The sequence below is a fragment of the Oncorhynchus masou genome, chromosome 31 (assembly GCF_036934945.1).
Source record: "Oncorhynchus masou masou isolate Uvic2021 chromosome 31, UVic_Omas_1.1, whole genome shotgun sequence".
Classification (NCBI taxonomy): domain Eukaryota; kingdom Metazoa; phylum Chordata; class Actinopteri; order Salmoniformes; family Salmonidae; genus Oncorhynchus; species Oncorhynchus masou.
Window position 1 is genome coordinate 101,641,352 of NC_088242.1, and position 18,711 is coordinate 101,660,062.

Sequence of the window (18,711 nt, forward strand, 5' to 3'; positions counted from 1 at the left end):
CCAGCCATGTAGATGGGTTAGGTTCAGTACCAACCACCCATGTAGATGGGTTAGGTTCAGTACCAACCAGCCATGTAGATGGGTTAAGGTTAGTACCAACCACCCATGTAGATGGGTTAGGTTCAGTTCCAACCAGCCATGTAGATGGGTTAAGGTTAGTACCAACCTGCCATGTAGATGGGTTAGGGTTAGTACCAACCTGCCATGTAGATGGGTTAGGGTTAGTACCAACCTGCCATTTAGATGGGTTTGGGTTAGTACCAACCAGCCATGTAGATGGGTTAGGGTTGGTACCAACCAGCCATGTAGATGGGTTTGGGTTAGTACCAACCAGCCATGTAGATGGGTTAGGGTTAGTACCAACCTGCCATGGAGATGGGTTACGGTTAGTACCAACCAGTCATGTGTATGGGTTAGGGTTAGTACCAACCAGCCATGTAGATGGGTTAGGGTTAGTACCAACCAGCCATGTAGATGGGTTAGGGTTAGTACCAACCTGCCATGTCGATGGGTTATTGTTAGTACCAACCAGCCATGTAGATGGGTTAGGGTTAGTACCAACCAGCCATGTAGATGGGTTGGGGTTTGGGTTAGTTCCAACCAGCCATGTAGAACGGTTAAGGTTAGGGTTAGGGTTAGTACCAACCAGCCATGTAGATGTGTTAGGGTTAGTACCAACCAGCCATGTAGATGGGTTAGGGTTAGTACCAACCAGCCATGTAGATGGGTTACGGTTAGTACCAACCTGCCATGGAGATGGGTTACGGTTAGTACCAACCAGTCATGTGGATGGGTTAGGGTTAGTACCAACCAGCCATGTAGATGGGTTTGGGTTAGTACCAACCAGCCATGTAGATGGGTTAGGGTTAGTACCAACCTGCCATGGAGATGGGTTACGGTTAGTACCAACCAGTCATGTGGATGGGTTAGGGTTAGTACCAACCAGCCATGTAGATGGGTTAGGGTTAGTACCAACCAGCCATGTAGATGGGTTAGGGTTAGTAGCAACCTGCCATGTCGATGGGTTAAAGTTAGTACCAACCAGCCATGTAGATGGGTTAGGGTTAGTACCAACCAGCCATGTAGATGGGTTAGGGTTAGTACCAACCTGCCATGGAGATGGGTTACGGTTAGTACCAACCAGTCATGTGGATGGGTTAGGGTTAGTACCAACCAGCCATGTAGATGGGTTAGGGTTAGTACCAACCAGCCATGTAGATGGGTTAGGGTTAGTACCAACCTGCCATGTCGATGGGTTAAAGTTAGTACCAACCAGCCATGTAGATGGGTTAGGGTTAGTACCAACCAGCCATGTAGATGGGTTAGGGTTAGTACCAACCTGCCATGTAGATGGGTTAGTTCCAACCAGCCATGTAGATGGGTTAGGGTTAGTACCAACCACCCATGTACATGTATTAGTGTTTGTTCGAACCAGCCATGTAGATGGGTTAGGGTTAGGGTTAGTACCAACCTGCCATTTAGATGGGTTTGGGTTAGTACCAACCTGCCATGTGGATGTGTTAGTACCAACCAGCCATGTAGATGTGTTAGGGTTAGTACCAACCAAGCCATGTAGATGGGTTAGGGTTATTACCAACCAGCCATGTAGATGGGTTAGGGTTAGTACCAACAAATCAAATCAAATTTTATTTGTCACATACACATGGTTAGCAGATGTTAATGCGAGTGTAGCGAAATGCTTGTGCTTCTAGTTCCGGCAATGCAGGAATAACCAACAAGTAATCTAACTAACAATTCCTAAACTACTGTCTTATACACACTGTAAGGGGATAAAGAATATGTACATAAGGATATATGAATGAGTGATGGTACAGAGCAGCATAGGCAAGATACAGTAGATGGTATCGAGTACAGTATATACATATGAGATGAGTATGTAAACAAAGTGGCATAGTTAAAGTGGCTAGTGATACATGTATTACATAAGGATGCAGTCAATGATATAGAGTACAGTATATACGTATGCATATGAGATTAATAATGTAGGGTAAGTAACATTATATAAGGTAGCATTGTTTAAAGTGGCTACATGCTATGTAGATGGGTTAGGGTTAGTACCAACCTGCCATGTAGATGGGTTTGGGTTAGTAGCAACCTGCCATATAGATGGGTAAGGGTTAGTACCAACCTGCCAAATAGATGGGTTAGGTTTAGGGATAGGGTTAGTACCAACCTGCCATGTAGATGGGTTAGGGTTAGTACCAACCAGCCATGTAGATGGGTTAGGGTTAGTACCAACCTGCCATGTAGATGGGTTAGTTCCAACCAGCCATGTAGATGGGTTAGGGTTAGTACCAACCTGCCATGTGGATGTGTTAGGGTTAGAACCAACCAGCTATGTAGATGGGTTAGGGTTAGTACCAACCTGCCATGTGGATGTGTTAGGGTTAGTACCAACCTGCCATGTAGATGGGTTAGTTCCAACCAGCCATGTAGATGGGTTAGGGTTAGTACCAACCTGCCATGTGGATGTGTTAGGGTTAGAACCAACCAGCTATGTAGATGGGTTAGGGTTAGTACCAACCTGCCATGTGGATGTGTTAGGGTTAGTACCAACCGGCCATGTAGATGGGTTAGGGTTAGTACCAACCAAACCATGCAGATGGGTTAGGGTTAGTACCAACCAGCCATGTAGATGGGTTAGGGTTAGGGTTAGTTCCAACCTGCCATTTAGATGGGTTTGGGTTAGTACCAACTAGCCATGTAGCTGGGTTAGGGTTAGTACCAACCAGCCATGTAGATGGGTTAGGGTTAGTACCAACGTGCTATGTAGATGGGTTAGGGTTAGTACCAACCTGCCATGTAGATGGATTAGGGTTCAGGTTAGTACCAACCTGCCATGTAGATGGGTTCGGGTTAGTACCAACCAGCCATGTAGATGGGTTAGGGTTAGTACCAACCAGCCATGTAGATGGGTTACGGTTAGTACCAACCTGCCATGGAAATGGTTAGTACCAACCATCATGTGGATGGGTTAGGGTTAGTACCAACCAGCCATGTAGATGGGTTTGGGTTAGTACCAACCAGCCATGTAGATGGATTAGGGTTAGTACCAACCAGCCATGGAGATGGGTTACGGTTAGTACCAACCAGTCATGTGGATGGGTTAGGGTTAGTACCAACCAGCCATGTAGATGGGTTAGGGTTACCAACCAGCCATGTAGATGGATTAGGTTTAGTAGCAACCAGCCATGTAGATGGGTTAAAGGGTTAGTACCAACCAGCCATGTAGATGGGTTAGGGTTAGTACCAACCAGCCATGTAGATGGGTTAGGGTTAGTACCACCCTGCCATGGAGATGGGTTAGGGTTAGTACCAACCAGTCATGGGATGGGTTAGGGTTAGTACCAACCAGTCATGGAGATGGGTTAGGGTTAGTACCAACCAGCCATGTAGATGGGTTAGGGTTAGTACCAACCAGTCATGTAGATGGGTTAAAGTTAGTACCAACCAGCCATGTAGATGGGTTAGGGTTAGTACCAACCAGCCATGTAGATGGGTTAGGGTTAGTACCAACCTGCCATGTAGATGGGTTAGTTAGTACCAACCAGCCATGTAGATGGGTTAGGTTAGTACCAACCACCCATGTAGATGTATTAGGGTTAGTACCAACCAGCCATGTAGATGGGTTAGGGTTAGTACCAACCAGCCATGTAGATGGGTTTGGGTTATTACCAACCAGCCATGTAGATGTTAGTTAGTACCAACATGCCATGTAGATGTGTTAGGGTTAGTACCAACCAAGCCATGTAGATGGGTTAGGGGTTATTACCAACCAGCCATGTAGATGGGTTAGGGTTAGTACCAACAAATGCCAAATTTTAGATGGGTTAGGATTTAATGCGGTTAGTACCAAAGCCATGTAGATGGGTTGCAGGAATAACCAACAAGTAATCTAACCAACCATTTAGATGGGTTTATTCAGTACCAATAAAGCCATGTACATAAGGTTATGAATGAGTTGGTACAGACCAGCCAAGTAGATGGGTTAGGTTCAGTATATACCAGCCATGTAGATGGGTTATGTAAACAAACCTGCCATGTTAGATGTGGTTAGTGGTTAGTACCAACCTGTATTTAGATGGGTTTGATTAGTACCATACCAGCCATGTAGATGGGTAATGTAGGGTTGGTAACATTATATAATGTAGCATTGTTTAAAGTGGCCAACCAGCCATGTAGATGGGTTAGGGTTAGTACCAACCAGCCATGTAGATGGGTTTGGGTTAGTACCAACCAGCCATATAGATGGGTTAGGGTTAGTACCAACCAGCCATTTAGATGGGTTAGGTTTAGGGTTTAGTACCAACCTGCCATGTAGATGGGTTAGGGTTAGTACCAACCAGCCATGTAGATGGGTTAGGGTTAGTACCAACCAGCCATGTAGATGGGTTAGTACCAACCAGCCATGTAGATGGGTTAGGGTTAGTACCAACCTGCCATGTGGATGTGTTAGGGTTAGAACCAACCAGCTCCATGTAGATGGGTTAGGGTTAGTACCAACCAGCCATGTGGATGTGTTAGGGTTAGTACCAACCAGCCATGTAGATGGGTTAGTTCCAATCAGCCATGTAGATGGTTAGTTAGTACCAACCTGCCATGTGGATGTGTTAGGGTTAGTACCAACCAGCTATGTAGATGGGTTAGGGTTAGTACCAACCAGCCATGTAGATGGATTAGGGTTAGTACCAACCAGCCATGTAGATGGGTTAGGGTTAGTACCACCCAAACCATGTTGATGGGTTAGGGTTAGTACCAACCAGCCATGTAGATGGGTTAGGGTTAGTACCAACCACCCATGTAGATGGGTTAGTGTTTGTTCCAACCAGCCATGTAGATGGGTTAGGGTTAGTTACCAACCTGCCATTTAGATGGGTTAGGGTTAGTACCAACGTGCCATGTAGATGGGTTAGGGTTAGTACCAACCTGCCAAATAGATGGGTTAGGTTTAGGGATAGGGTTAGTACCAACCAGCCATGTAGATGGGTTAGGTTAGTACCAACCAGCCATGTAGATGGGTTAGGGTTAGTACCAACCAGCCATGTAGATGGGTTAGGTTAGTACCAACCAGCCATGTAGATGGGTTAGGTTAGTACCAACCAGCCATGTAGATGGGTTAAGGTTAGTACCAACCTGCCATGTAGATGGGATAGGGTTAGTACCAACCTGCCATTTAGATGGGTTTGGGTTAGTACCAACCAGCCATGTAGATGGGTTAGGGTTGGTACCAACCAGCCATGTAGATGGGTTAGGGTTAGTACCAACCAGCCATGTAGATGGGTTAGGGTTTGGGTTAGTTCCAACCAGCCATGTAGAACGGTTAAGGTTAGGGTTAGGGTTAGTACCAACCAGCCATGTAGATGGGTTAGGGTTAGCACCAACCAGCCATGTAGATGGGTTAGGGTTAGTACCAACCAGCCATGTAGATGGGTTAGGGTTAGTACCAACCAGCCATGTAGATGGGTTTGGGTTAGTACCAACCAGCCATGTAGATGGGTTAGGGTTAGTACCAACCTGCCATGGAGATGGGTTACGGTTAGTACAAACCAGTCATGTGGATGGGTTAGGGTTAGTACCAACCAGCCATGTAGATGGGTTAGGGTTAGTACCAACCAGCCATGTAGATGGGTTATGGTTAGTACCAACCAAGCCTTGTAGATGGGTTAGGGTTAGTACCAACCTGCCATTTAGATGGGTTTGAGTTAGTACCAACCAGCCATGTAGCTGGGTTAGGGTTATTACCAACCAGCCATGTAGATGGGTTAGGGTTAGTACCAACATGCTATGTAGATGGGTTAGGGTTAGTACCAACCTGCCATGTAGATGGATTAGGGTTCGGGTTAGTACCAACCTGCCATGTAGATGGGTTAGGGTTAGTACCAACCTGCCAAATAGATGGGTTAGGTTTAGGGATAGGGTTAGTACCAACCAGCCATGTAGATGGGTTAGGTTCAATACCAACCAGCCATTTAGATGGGTTAGGTTCAGTACCAACCAGCCATGTACATGGGTTAGGTTCAGTACCAACCACCCAGGTAGATGGGTTAGGTTCAGTACCAACCAGCCATGTAGATGGGTTAAGGTTAGTACCAACCTGCCATGTAGATGGGTTAGGGTTAGTACCAACCTGCCATTTAGATGGGTTTGGGTTAGTACCAACCAGCCATGTAGATGGGTTAGGGTTGGTACCAACCAGCCATGTAGATGGGTTAGGGTTAGCACCAACCAGCCATGTAGATGGGTTAGGGTTAGTACCAACCAGCCATGTAGATGGGTTAGTGTTAGTACCAACCAGCCATGTAGATGGGTTAGGGTTAGTACCAACCAGCCATGTAGATGGGTTTGGGTTAGTACCAACCAGCCATGTAGATGGGTTAGGGTTAGCACCAACCAGCCATGTAGATGTGTTAGGGTTAGTACCAACCAGCCATGTAGATGGGTTAGGGTTAGTACCAACCAGCCATGTAGATGGGTTTGGGTTAGTACCAACCAGCCATGTAGATGGGTTAGGGTTAGTACCAACCTGCCATGGAGATGGGTTAGGGTTAGTACCAACCAGTCATGTGGATGGGTTAGGGTTAGTACCAACCAGCCATGTAGATGGGTTAGGTTCAGTACCAACCACCCATGTAGATGGGTTAGGTTCAGTACCAACCAGCCATGTAGATGGGTTAAGGTTAGTACCAACCACCCATGTAGATGGGTTAGGTTCAGTTCCAACCAGCCATGTAGATGGGTTAAGGTTAGTACCAACCTGCCATGTAGATGGGTTAGGGTTAGTACCAACCTGCCATGTAGATGGGTTAGGGTTAGTACCAACCTGCCATTTAGATGGGTTTTTAGGGATTAGTACCAACCAGCCATGTAGATGGGTTAGGGTTGGTACCAACCAGCCATGTAGATGGGTTTGGGTTAGTACCAACCAGCCATGTAGATGGGTTAGGTTAGTACCAACCTGCCATGGAGATGGGTTACGGTTAGTACCAACCAGTCATGTGTATGGGTTAGGGTTAGTACCAACCAGCCATGTAGATGGGTTAGGGTTAGTACCAACCAGCCATGTAGATGGGTTAGGGTTAGTACCAACCTGCCATGTCGATGGGTTATTGTTAGTACCAACCAGCCATGTAGATGGGTTAGGGTTAGTACCAACCAGCCATGTAGATGGGTTGGGGTTTGGGTTAGTTCCAACCAGCCATGTAGAACGGTTAAGGTTAGGGTTAGGGTTAGTACCAACCAGCCATGTAGATGGGTTAGGGTTAGCACCAACCAGCCATGTAGATGTGTTAGGGTTAGTACCAACCTGCCATGGAGATGGGTTACGGTTAGTACCAACCTGCCATGGAGATGGGTTACGGTTAGTACCAACCAGTCATGTGGATGGGTTAGGGTTAGTACCAACCAGCCATGTAGATGGGTTTGGGTTAGTACCAACCAGCCATGTAGATGGATTAGGGTTAGTACCAACCTGCCATGGAGATGGGTTACGGTTAGTACCAACCAGTCATGTGGATGGGTTAGGGTTAGTACCAACCAGCCATGTAGATGGGTTAGGGTTAGTACCAACCAGCCATGTAGATGGGTTAGGGTTAGTAGCAACCTGCCATGTCGATGGGTTAAAGTTAGTACCAACCAGCCATGTAGATGGGTTAGGGTTAGTACCAACCAGCCATGTAGATGGGTTAGGGTTAGTACCAACCTGCCATGGAGATGGGTTACGGTTAGTACCAACCAGTCATGTGGATGGGTTAGGGTTAGTACCAACCAGCCATGTAGATGGGTTAGGGTTAGTACCAACCAGCCATGTAGATGGGTTAGGGTTAGTACCAACCTGCCATGTCGATGGGTTAAAGTTAGTACCAACCAGCCATGTAGATGGGTTAGGGTTAGTACCAACCAGCCATGTAGATGGGTTAGGGTTAGTACCAACCTGCCATGTAGATGGGTTAGTTCCAACCAGCCATGTAGATGGGTTAGGGTTAGTACCAACCTTCCATGTAGATGGGTTAGGGTTAGTACCAACCTGCCATGTGGATGTGTTAGCGTTAGAACCAACCAGCCATGTAGATGGGTTAGGGTTAGTACCAACCTGCCATGTGGATGTGTTAGTACCAACCAGCCATGTAGATGTGTTAGGGTTAGTACCAACCAAGCCATGTAGATGGGTTAGGGTTATTACCAACCAGCCATGTAGATGGGTTAGGGTTAGTACCAACAAATCAAATCAAATTTTATTTGTCACATACACATGGTTAGCAGATGTTAATGCGAGTGTAGCGAAATGCTTGTGCTTCTAGTTCCGGCAATGCAGGAATAACCAACAAGTAATCTAACTAACAATTCCTAAACTACTGTCTTATACACACTGTAAGGGGATAAAGAATATGTACATAAGGATATATGAATGAGTGATGGTACAGAGCAGCATAGGCAAGATACAGTAGATGGTATCGAGTACAGTATATACATATGAGATGAGTATGTAAACAAAGTGGCATAGTTAAAGTGGCTAGTGATACATGTATTACATAAGGATGCAGTCAATGATATAGAGTACAGTATATACGTATGCATATGAGATTAATAATGTAGGGTAAGTAACATTATATAAGGTAGCATTGTTTAAAGTGGCTACATGCTATGTAGATGGGTTAGGGTTAGTACCAACCTGCCATGTAGATGGGTTTGGGTTAGTAGCAACCTGCCATATAGATGGGTAAGGGTTAGTACCAACCTGCCAAATAGATGGGTTAGGTTTAGGGATAGGGTTAGTACCAACCTGCCATGTAGATGGGTTAGGGTTAGTACCAACCAGCCATGTAGATGGGTTAGGGTTAGTACCAACCTGCCATGTAGATGGGTTAGTTCCAACCAGCCATGTAGATGGGTTAGGGTTAGTACCAACCTGCCATGTGGATGTGTTAGGGTTAGAACCAACCAGCTATGTAGATGGGTTAGGGTTAGTACCAACCTGCCATGTGGATGTGTTAGGGTTAGTACCAACCTGCCATGTAGATGGGTTAGTTCCAACCAGCCATGTAGATGGGTTAGGGTTAGTACCAACCTGCCATGTGGATGTGTTAGGGTTAGAACCAACCAGCTATGTAGATGGGTTAGGTTAGTACCAACCTGCCATGTGGATGTGTTAGGGTTAGTACCAACCGCCATGTAGATGGGTTAGGGTTAGTACCAACCAAACCATGTAGATGGGTTAGGGTTAGTACCAACCAGCCATGTAGATGGGTTAGGGTTAGGGTTAGTTCCAACCTGCCATTTAGATGGGTTTGGGTTAGTACCAACTAGCCATGTAGCTGGGTTAGGGTTAGTACCAACCAGCCATGTAGATGGGTTAGGGTTAGTACCAACGTGCTATGTAGATGGGTTAGGGTTAGTACCAACCTGCCATGTAGATGGATTAGGGTTCAGGTTAGTACCAACCTGCCATGTAGATGGGTTCGGGTTAGTACCAACCAGCCATGTAGATGGGTTAGGGTTAGTACCAACCAGCCATGTAGATGGGTTAGGGTTAGTACCAACCTGCTATGTAAATGGTTAGTACCAACCATCCATGTAGATGGGTTAGGGTTAGTACCAACCAGCCATGTAGATGGGTTAGGGTTAGTACCAACCAGCCATGTAGATTGGTTAGGGTTAGTACCAACCAGCCATGTAGATGGGTTAGGGTTAGTACCAACCTGCCATGTAGATGGGTTAGGTTAGGTAGATGGGTTAGTACCAACCTGCCATGTAGATGGGTTAGCCATGTAGATGGGTTAGGGTTAGTACCAACCTTCCATGTAGATGGATTAGGTTTAGGGTTAGTACCAACCAGCCATGTAGATGGATTAGGTTTAGGGTTAGTACCAACCAGCCATGTAGATGGGTTAGGGTTAGTACCAACCAGCCATGTTGATGGGTTAGGGTTAGTACCAACCAGCCATGTAGATGGGTTAGGGTTAGTACCAACCAGCCATGGAGATGGGTTAGGGTTAGTACCAACCAGTCATGGAGATGGGTTAGGGTTAGTACCAACCAGTCATGTAGATGGGTTAGCGTTAGTACCAACCAGCCATGTAGATGGGTTAGGGTTAGTACCAACCACACATGTAGATGGGTTAGGGTTAGTACCAACCACCCATGTAGATGGATTAGGGTTGGTTCGAACCAGCCATGTAGATGGGTTAGGGTTAGTACCAACCTGCCATATGGATGTGTTAGGGTTAGGGTTAGAACCAACCAGCCATGTAGATGGGTTAGGGTTAGTACCAACCTGCCATGTGGATGTGTTAGGGTTAGTACCAACCAGCCATGTAGATGGGTTAAGGTTAGTACCAACCAGCCATGTAGATGGGTTAGGGTTAGTACCAACCAGCCATGTAGATGGGTTAGGGTTAGTACCAACCAGCCATGTAGATGGGTTAGGGTTAGTACCAACCAGCCATGTAGATGGGTTAGGGTTAGTACCAACCAGCCATGTAGATGGGTTAGGGTTAGTACCAACCAGCCATTTAGATTGGTTTGGGTTAGTACCAACCAGCCATGTCGATGGGTTAGGGTTAGTACCAACCAGCCATGTAGATGGGTTAGGGTTAGTAACAACCAGCCATGTAGATGGGTTAGTACCAACCTGCCATGTAGATGGCTTAGGGTTAGTACCAACCTGCTATGTAAATGGGTTAGTACCAACCATCCATGTAGATGGGTTAGGGTTAGTACCAACCAGCCATGTAGATGGGTTAGGGTTAGTACCAACCAGCCATGTAGATTGGTGAGGGTTAGTACCAACCAGCCATGTAGATGGGTTAGTACCAACCAGCCATGTAGATGGGTTAGTACCAACCTGCCATGTAGATGGATTAGGTTTAGGGTTAGTACCAACCAGCCATGTAGATGGATTAGGTTTAGGGTTAGTACCAACCAGCCATGTAGATGGGTTAGGGTTAGTACCAACCAGCCATGTAGATGGGTTAGGGTTAGTACCACCCAGCCATGTTGATGGGTTAGGGTTAGTACCAACCAGCCATGTAGATGGGTTAGGGTTAGTACCAACCTGCCATGGAGATGGGTTAGGGTTAGTACCAACCAGTCATGGAGATGGGTTAGCATTAGTACCAACCAGCCATGTAGATGGGTTAGGGTTAGTACCAACCACACATGTAGATGGGTTAGGGTTAGTACCAACCACCCATGTACATGTATTAGTGTTTGTTCGAACCAGCCATGTAGATGGGTTAGGGTTAGGGTTAGTACCAACCTGCCATTTAGATGGGTTTGGGTTAGTACCAACCAGCCATGTAGATGGGTTAGGGTTAGTACCAACCAGCCATGTAGATGGGTTAGGGTTAGTACCAACCTGCCATGTCGATGGGTTAGAGTTAGTACCAACCAGCCATGTAGATGGGTTAGTTCCAACCAGCCATGTAGATGGGTTAGGGTTAGTACCAACCAGCCATGTAGATGGGTTAGGGTTAGTACCAACCAGCCATGTAGGATGGGTTAGGGTTAGTACCAACCAGCCATGTAGATGGGTTAGGGTTAGTACCAACCTGCCATGTGGATGTGTTAGGGTTAGTAACAACCAGCCATGTAGATGGGTTAGGGTTAGTACCAACCAAGCCATGTAGATGGGTTAGGGTTAGTACCAACCAGCCATGTAGATGGGTCAGGGTTAGGGTTAGTACCAACCTGCCATTTAGATGGGTTTGGGTTAGTACCAACCAGCCATGTAGCTGCGTTTGGGTTAGTACCAACCAGCCATGTAGCTGGGTTAGGGTTAGTACCAACCAGCCATGTAGCTGCGTTAGGGTTAGGGTTAGTACCAACCAGCCATGTAGATGGGTTCGGGTTAGTACCAACCAGCCATGTAGATGGGTTAGGGTTAGTACCAACCTGCCATGTGGATGTGTTAGGGTTAGTACCAACCAAGCCATGTAGATGGGTTAGGGTTAGTACCAACCACCCATGTAGATGGGTTAGGGTTAGTACCAACCAGCCATGTAGATGGGTTAGGGTTAGTACCAACCAGCCATGTAGATGGGTTAGGGTTAGTACCAACCAGCCATTTAGATTGGTTAGGGTTAGTACCAACCAGCCATTTCGATTGGTTTGGGTTAGTACCAACCAGCCATGTCGATGGGTTAGGGTTAGTACCAACCAGCCATGTAGATGGGTTAGGGTTAGTAACAACCAGCCATGTAGATGGCTTAGGGTTAGTACCAACCTGCTATGTAAATGGGTTAGTACCAACCATCCATGTAGATGGGTTAGGGTTAGTACCAACCAGCCATGTAGATGGGTTAGGGTTAGTACCAACCAGCCATGTAGATTGGTGAGGGTTAGTACCAACCAGCCATGTAGATGAGGGTTAGGGTTGTAGATGGGTTACCAACCTGCCATGTAGATGGATTAGGTTTAGGGTTAGTACCAACCTGACATGTAGATGGATTAGGTTTAGGGTTAGTACCAACCAGACATGTAGATGGATTAGGTTTAGGGTTAGTACCAACCAGCCATGTAGATGGGTTAGGGTTAGTACCACCCTGCCATGTTGATGGGTTAGGGTTAGTACCAACCAGCCATGTAGATGGGTTAGGGTTAGTACCAACCTGCCATGGAGATGGGTTAGGGTTAGTACCAACCAGCCATGGAGATGGGTTAGGGTTAGTACCAACCAGCCATGTAGATGGGTTAGGGTTAGTACCAACCACACATGTAGATGGGTTAGGGTTAGTACCAACCACCCATGTAGATGTATTAGTGTTTGTTCGAACCAGCCATGTAGATGGGTTAGGGTTAGGGTTAGTACCAACCTGCCATTTAGATGGGTTTGGGTTAGTACCAACCAGCCATGTAGATGGGTTAGGGTTAGTACCAACCAGCCATGTAGATGGGTTAGGGTTAGTACCAACCTGCCATGTCGATGGGTTAGAGTTAGTACCAACCAGCCATGTAGATGGGTTAGTTCCAACCAGCCATGTAGATGGGTTAGGGTTAGTACCAACCAGCCATGTAGATGGGTTAGGGTTAGTACCAACCTGCCATGTGGATGTGTTAGGGTTAGGGTTAGAACCATCCAGCCATGTAGATGGGTTAGGGTTAGTACCAACCTGCCATGTGGATGTGTTAGGGTTAGTAACAACCAGCCATGTAGATGGGTTAGGGTTAGTACCAACCAAGCCATGTAGATGGGTTAGGGTTAGTACCAACCAGCCATGTAGATGGGTTAGGGTTAGTACCAACCTGCCATTTAGATGGGTTTGGGGTACCAACCAGCCATTAGGGTTAGTTAGTACCAACCAGCCATGTAGCTGGGTTAGGGTTAGTACCAACCAGCCATGTAGCTGCGTTAGGGTTAGGGTTAGTACCAACCAGCCATGTAGATGGGTTCGGGTAGGTACCAACCAGCCATGTAGATGGGTTAGGGTTAGTACCAACCTGCCATGTGGATGTGTTAGGGTTAGTACCAACCAGCCATGTAGATGGGTTAGGGTTACTACCAACCAAGCCATGTAGATGGGTTAGGGTTAGTACCAACCACCCATGTAGATGGGTTAGGGTTAGGGTTAGTACCAACCTGCCATTTAGATGGGTTTATGTTCGTTCCAACCAGCCATGTAGCTGGGTTAGGGTTAGTACCAACCAGCCATGTAGATGGGTTAGGGTTAGTACCAACCAGCCATGTAGATGGGTTAGGGTTAGTACCAACCTGCTATGTAAATGGGTTAGTACCAACCATCCATGTAGATGGGTTAAGGTTAGTAACAACCAGCCATGTAGATGGGTTAGGGTTAGTACCAACCTGCTATGTAAATGGGTTAGTACCAACCATCCATGTAGATGGGTTAGGGTTAGTACCAACCAGCCATGTAGATGGGTTAGGGTTAGTACCAACCAGCCATGTAGATTGGTGAGGGTTAGTACCAACCAGCCATGTAGATGGGTTAGGGTTAGTACCAACCTGCCATGTAGATGGGTTAGGGTTAGTACCAACCAGCCATGTAGATGGGTTAGTACCAACCTGCCATGTAGATGGGTTAGTGTTAGGGTTAGTACCAACCTGCCATGTAGATGGATTAGGTTTAGGGTTAGTACCAACCAGCCATGTAGATGGATTAGGTTTAGGGTTAGTACCAACCAGCCATGTAGATGGGTTAGGGTTAGTACCACCCTGCCATGTTGATGGGTTATGGTTAGTACCAACCAGCCATGTAGATGGGTTAGGGTTAGTACCAACCTGCCATTTAGATGGGTTAGGGTTAGTACCAACCAGTCATGGATATGGGTTAGGGTTAGTACCAACCAGTCATGGAGATGGGTTAGGGTTAGTACCAACCAGTAATGTAGATGGGTTAGCGTTAGTACCAACCAGCCATGTAGATGGGTTAGGGTTAGTACCAACCACACATGTAGATGGGTTAGGGTTAGTACCAACCACCCATGTAGATGGATTAGGGTTTGTTCGAACCAGCCATGTACATGGGTTAGGGTTAGTACCAACCTGCCATTTAGATGGGTTTGGGTTAGTACCAACCAGCCATTTAGATGGGTTAGGGTTAGTACCAACCAGCCATGTAGATGGGTTAGGGTTAGTACCAACCTGCCATGTCGATGGGTTAGAGTTAGTACCAACCAGCCATGTAGATGGGTTAGTTCAAACCAGCCATGTAGATGGGTTAGGGTAAATAACAACCAGCCATGTAGATGGGTTAGGGTTAGTACCAACCTGCCATGTGGATGTGTTAGGGTTAGAACCAATCAGCCATGTAGATGGGTTAGGGTTAGTACCAACCTGCCATGTGAATGTGTTATGGTTAGTACCAACCAGCCATGTAGCTGGGTTTGGGTTAGTACCAACCAGCCATGTAGATGGGTTAGGGTTAGTACCAACCTGCCATGTCGATGGGTTAGAGTTAGTACCAACCAGCCATGAAGATGGGTTAGGGTAAGTAACAACCAGCCATGTAGATGGGTTAGGGTTAGTACCAACCTGCCATGTGGATGTGTTAGGGTTAGGGTTAGAACCAATCAGCCATGTAGATGGGTTAGGGTTAGTACCAACCTGCCATGTGAATGTGTTAGGGTTAGTACCAACCAGCCATGTAGCTGGGTTTTGGTTAGTACCAACCAGCCATGTAGATGGGTTAGGGTTAGTACCAACCTGCCATGTCGATGGGTTAGAGTTAGTACCAACCAGCCATGTAGATGGGTTAGGGTTAGTACCAACCAGCCATGTAGTTGGGTTAGGGTTAGTACCAACCTGCCATGTGGATGTGTTAGGGTTAGGGTTAGCCCTAACCCTAACCCTTACCCTAACCTATTTCCTAAAATAACTTTTCAGATATTTTGTATCTGATCAATTAGTCTTCTAATTAATGAATTATTTATTTTACCTCACGTTAGTCTCATTCCAAACGTCGTAAATTGCACGAACCCAGTCTTCACTAAGATCCATACATCCATGCATCAATTGTCTTAAATCATTTGTTTATTAGTAAATAATTCACAGAAATGTGTAAACAAAACAACAAAGTAAATATGGTTACAAGAAATGATAGGAGAATCTGCCCTAATATCATAGACTTGTTCTTATTCTGTCAGTATCGATAGTCTAAGAGTTTAATCACGTGGTATGGTTAAAAGATTCAGCAATGGTCTGCGACCTTCGTCCTCCCGTGATTGAGAGAAAAATGGTCCCGTGATAATTTCTCAAAATTGGGGTTTTATTCAGAATTGCAGAAAAGGGGCTTTCCCAGGATGCCTGACCCTAACTGGGCTCATAGGCGGTCCTCTGATTTAGTTAAACTCAAAGGGAATTGGAGTTTCCTTCATTAAACAGTCCAAAATCACATTACACAATTTTACAAACAGTATCATACTCACTCATTCATATTATACAACAATTAGATGTAAACCTCATATCTGAGGCTATTATATAAACAGCGTTATGGTAATGTGGCCAAACCGTCTCTCATGAGCTTCCCCAAAATGTAACAAATGGACCAGTTCGTAGCTGGATTCTTCACCGATCGTTTATACCTTCTCCGGAACATGAAATTTGTTCGTACCTCATGTTCTGTGAGGTGGAAGAAATTCCTTTGTTCTCTATGAAAATTCACTCTGTCTCTAATACTGTTATGTACTTGAGTGAAGACCCAAAAGCGGTTTTAACAGAAAACAGAGTTCTTTAATGAAAAACAGGAATGGCATAAATCCTCTTCCAACGTTGACAATGGAACAAAAAGAACGTAGTATAGTGCAGGATGCACCTGCCAGGCAGACTCCGACAGGATAGGACAAGGTGGAAGCAAACGAGACGACAGCTTGCTTCTGGCATCAAAAACACAAACAAGAATCAGACACTGAAAGTAGCAGGAACAGAGAGAGAAATAGAGACCTAATCAGAGGGGGAAGAGAGAACAGGTGTGAAAGAGTGAATGAGCTAGTTAGGGGAGATGTAGAACAGCTGAAGAATGAGAGACAGAGAAGGTAACCCAAAAAGACCAGCAGAGAGAGACAGAGTGAAGAGAAAGGACAGGAACAGACATAACAAGACATGACAAATACTGTGTGGCCATGAGGCAGGGTCTTCTCCTCAGGAATTTATGACCTCACTGACCACAGCAGCCTGGTTGAATGGAGCAGAGAGCGGGGGAGGGTGTTCGCTGTACCCAAAGAGGGCAACGTCATGACAGCGGTTATGATATCGTTTAGTACCTTGAGCGTGGCTGAGGTGCACCCGTGACCAGCTCGGAATGTATTTTTATTTATTTTTATTTCACCTTTATTTAACCAGGTAGGCTAGTTGAGAACAAGTTCCCATTTACAACTGCAACCTGGCCAAGATAAAGCATAGCAGTGTGAATAGACTACAACACAGAGTTACACATGGAGTAAACAATGAACAAGTCAATAACACAGTAGGAAAAAGAGAGAGTCTATATACATTGTGTGCAAAAGGCATGAGGAGGTAGGCGAATAATTACAATTTTGCAGATTAACACTGGAGTGATAAATGATCAGATGGTCATGTGCAGGTAGAGATATTGGTGTGCAAAAGAGCAGAACAGTAAATAAATAAAAACAGTATGGGGATGAGGAAGGTAAATTGGGTGGGCTATTTACCGATAAGACTATGTACAGCTGCAGCGATCGGTTAGCTGCTCAGATAGCAGATGTTTGAAGTTGGTGAGGGAGATAAAAGTCTCCAACTTCAGCGATTTTAGCAATTCGTTCCAGTCACGGGCAGCAGAGAACGGGAAGGAAAGGCGGCCAAATGAGGTGTTGGCTTTAGGGATGATCAGTGAGATACACCTGCTGGAGCGCGTGCTACGGGTGGGTGTTGCCATCGTGACCAGTGAACAGAGGTAAGGCGGAGCTTTACCTAGCATGGACTTGTAGATGACCTGTAGCCAGTGGGTCTGGCGACGAATATGTAGCGAGGGCCAGCCGACTAGAGCATACAGGTTGCAGTGGTGGGCGGTATAAGGTGCTTTAGTAACAAAACGGATGGCGCTGTGATAAACTGCATCCAGTTTGCTGAGTAGAGTATTGTAAGCTAATTTGTAGATGACATCGCCGAAGTCGAGGATCGGTAGGATAGTCAGTTTTACGAGGATAAGTTTGGCGGCGTGAGTGAAGGAGGCTTTGTTGCGGAATAGAAAGCCGACTCTAGATTTGATTTTAGATTGGAGATGTTTGATATGAGTCTGGAAGGAGAGTTTACAGTCTAGCCAGACACCTAGGTACTTATAGATGTCTACATATTCTAGGCCGGAACCATCCAGGGTGGTGATGCTAGTCGGGTGTGCGGGTGCAGGCAGCGAACGGTTGAAAAGCATGCATTTGGTTTTACTAGCATTTAAGAGCAGTTGGAGGCCACGGAAGGAGTGTTGTATGGCATTGAAGCTCGTTTGGAGGTTAGATAGCACAGTGTCCAAGGAAGGGCCGGAAGTATACAGAATGGTGTCGTCTGCGTAGAGGTGGATCAGGGAATCGCCCGCAGCAAGAGCAACATCATTGATATATACAGAGAAAAGAGTCGGCCCCAGAATTGAACTCTGTGGCACCCCCATGGAAACTGCCAAAGGACCGGACAACATGCCCTCCGATTTGACACACTGAACTCTGTCTGCAAAGTAGTTGGTGAACCAGGCAAGGCAGTCATTAGAAAAACCGAGGCTACTGAGTCTGCCGATAAGAATATGGTGATTGACAGAGTCGAAAGCCTTGGCCAGGTCGATGAAGATGGCTGCACAGTACTGTCTTTTATCGATGGCGGTTATGATATCGTTTAGTACCTTGCGCGTGGCTGAGGTGCACCGTGACCGGATCGGAAAAAAGATTGCACAGCGGAGAAGGTACGGTGGAATTCGAGATGGTCAGTGATCTGTTTGTTGACTTGGCATTCGAAGACCTTAGATAGGTAGGGCAGGATGGATATAGGTCTGTAACAGTTTGGGTCCAGGATGTCTCCCCCTTTGAAGAGGAGATGACTGCGGCAACTTTCCAATCCTTGGGGAACTCAGACGATATGAAAGAGAGGTTGAACAGTCTGGTAATAAGGGGTTGCGACAACTCACCTGAGTGGGTTGATTCACTGATGTGGTCGTCCTGTCTGGGTTGGCACCCCCCCTTGGGTTGTGCCATGGCGGAGATCTTTGCGGGCTATACTCAGCTTTGTCTCAGGATGGT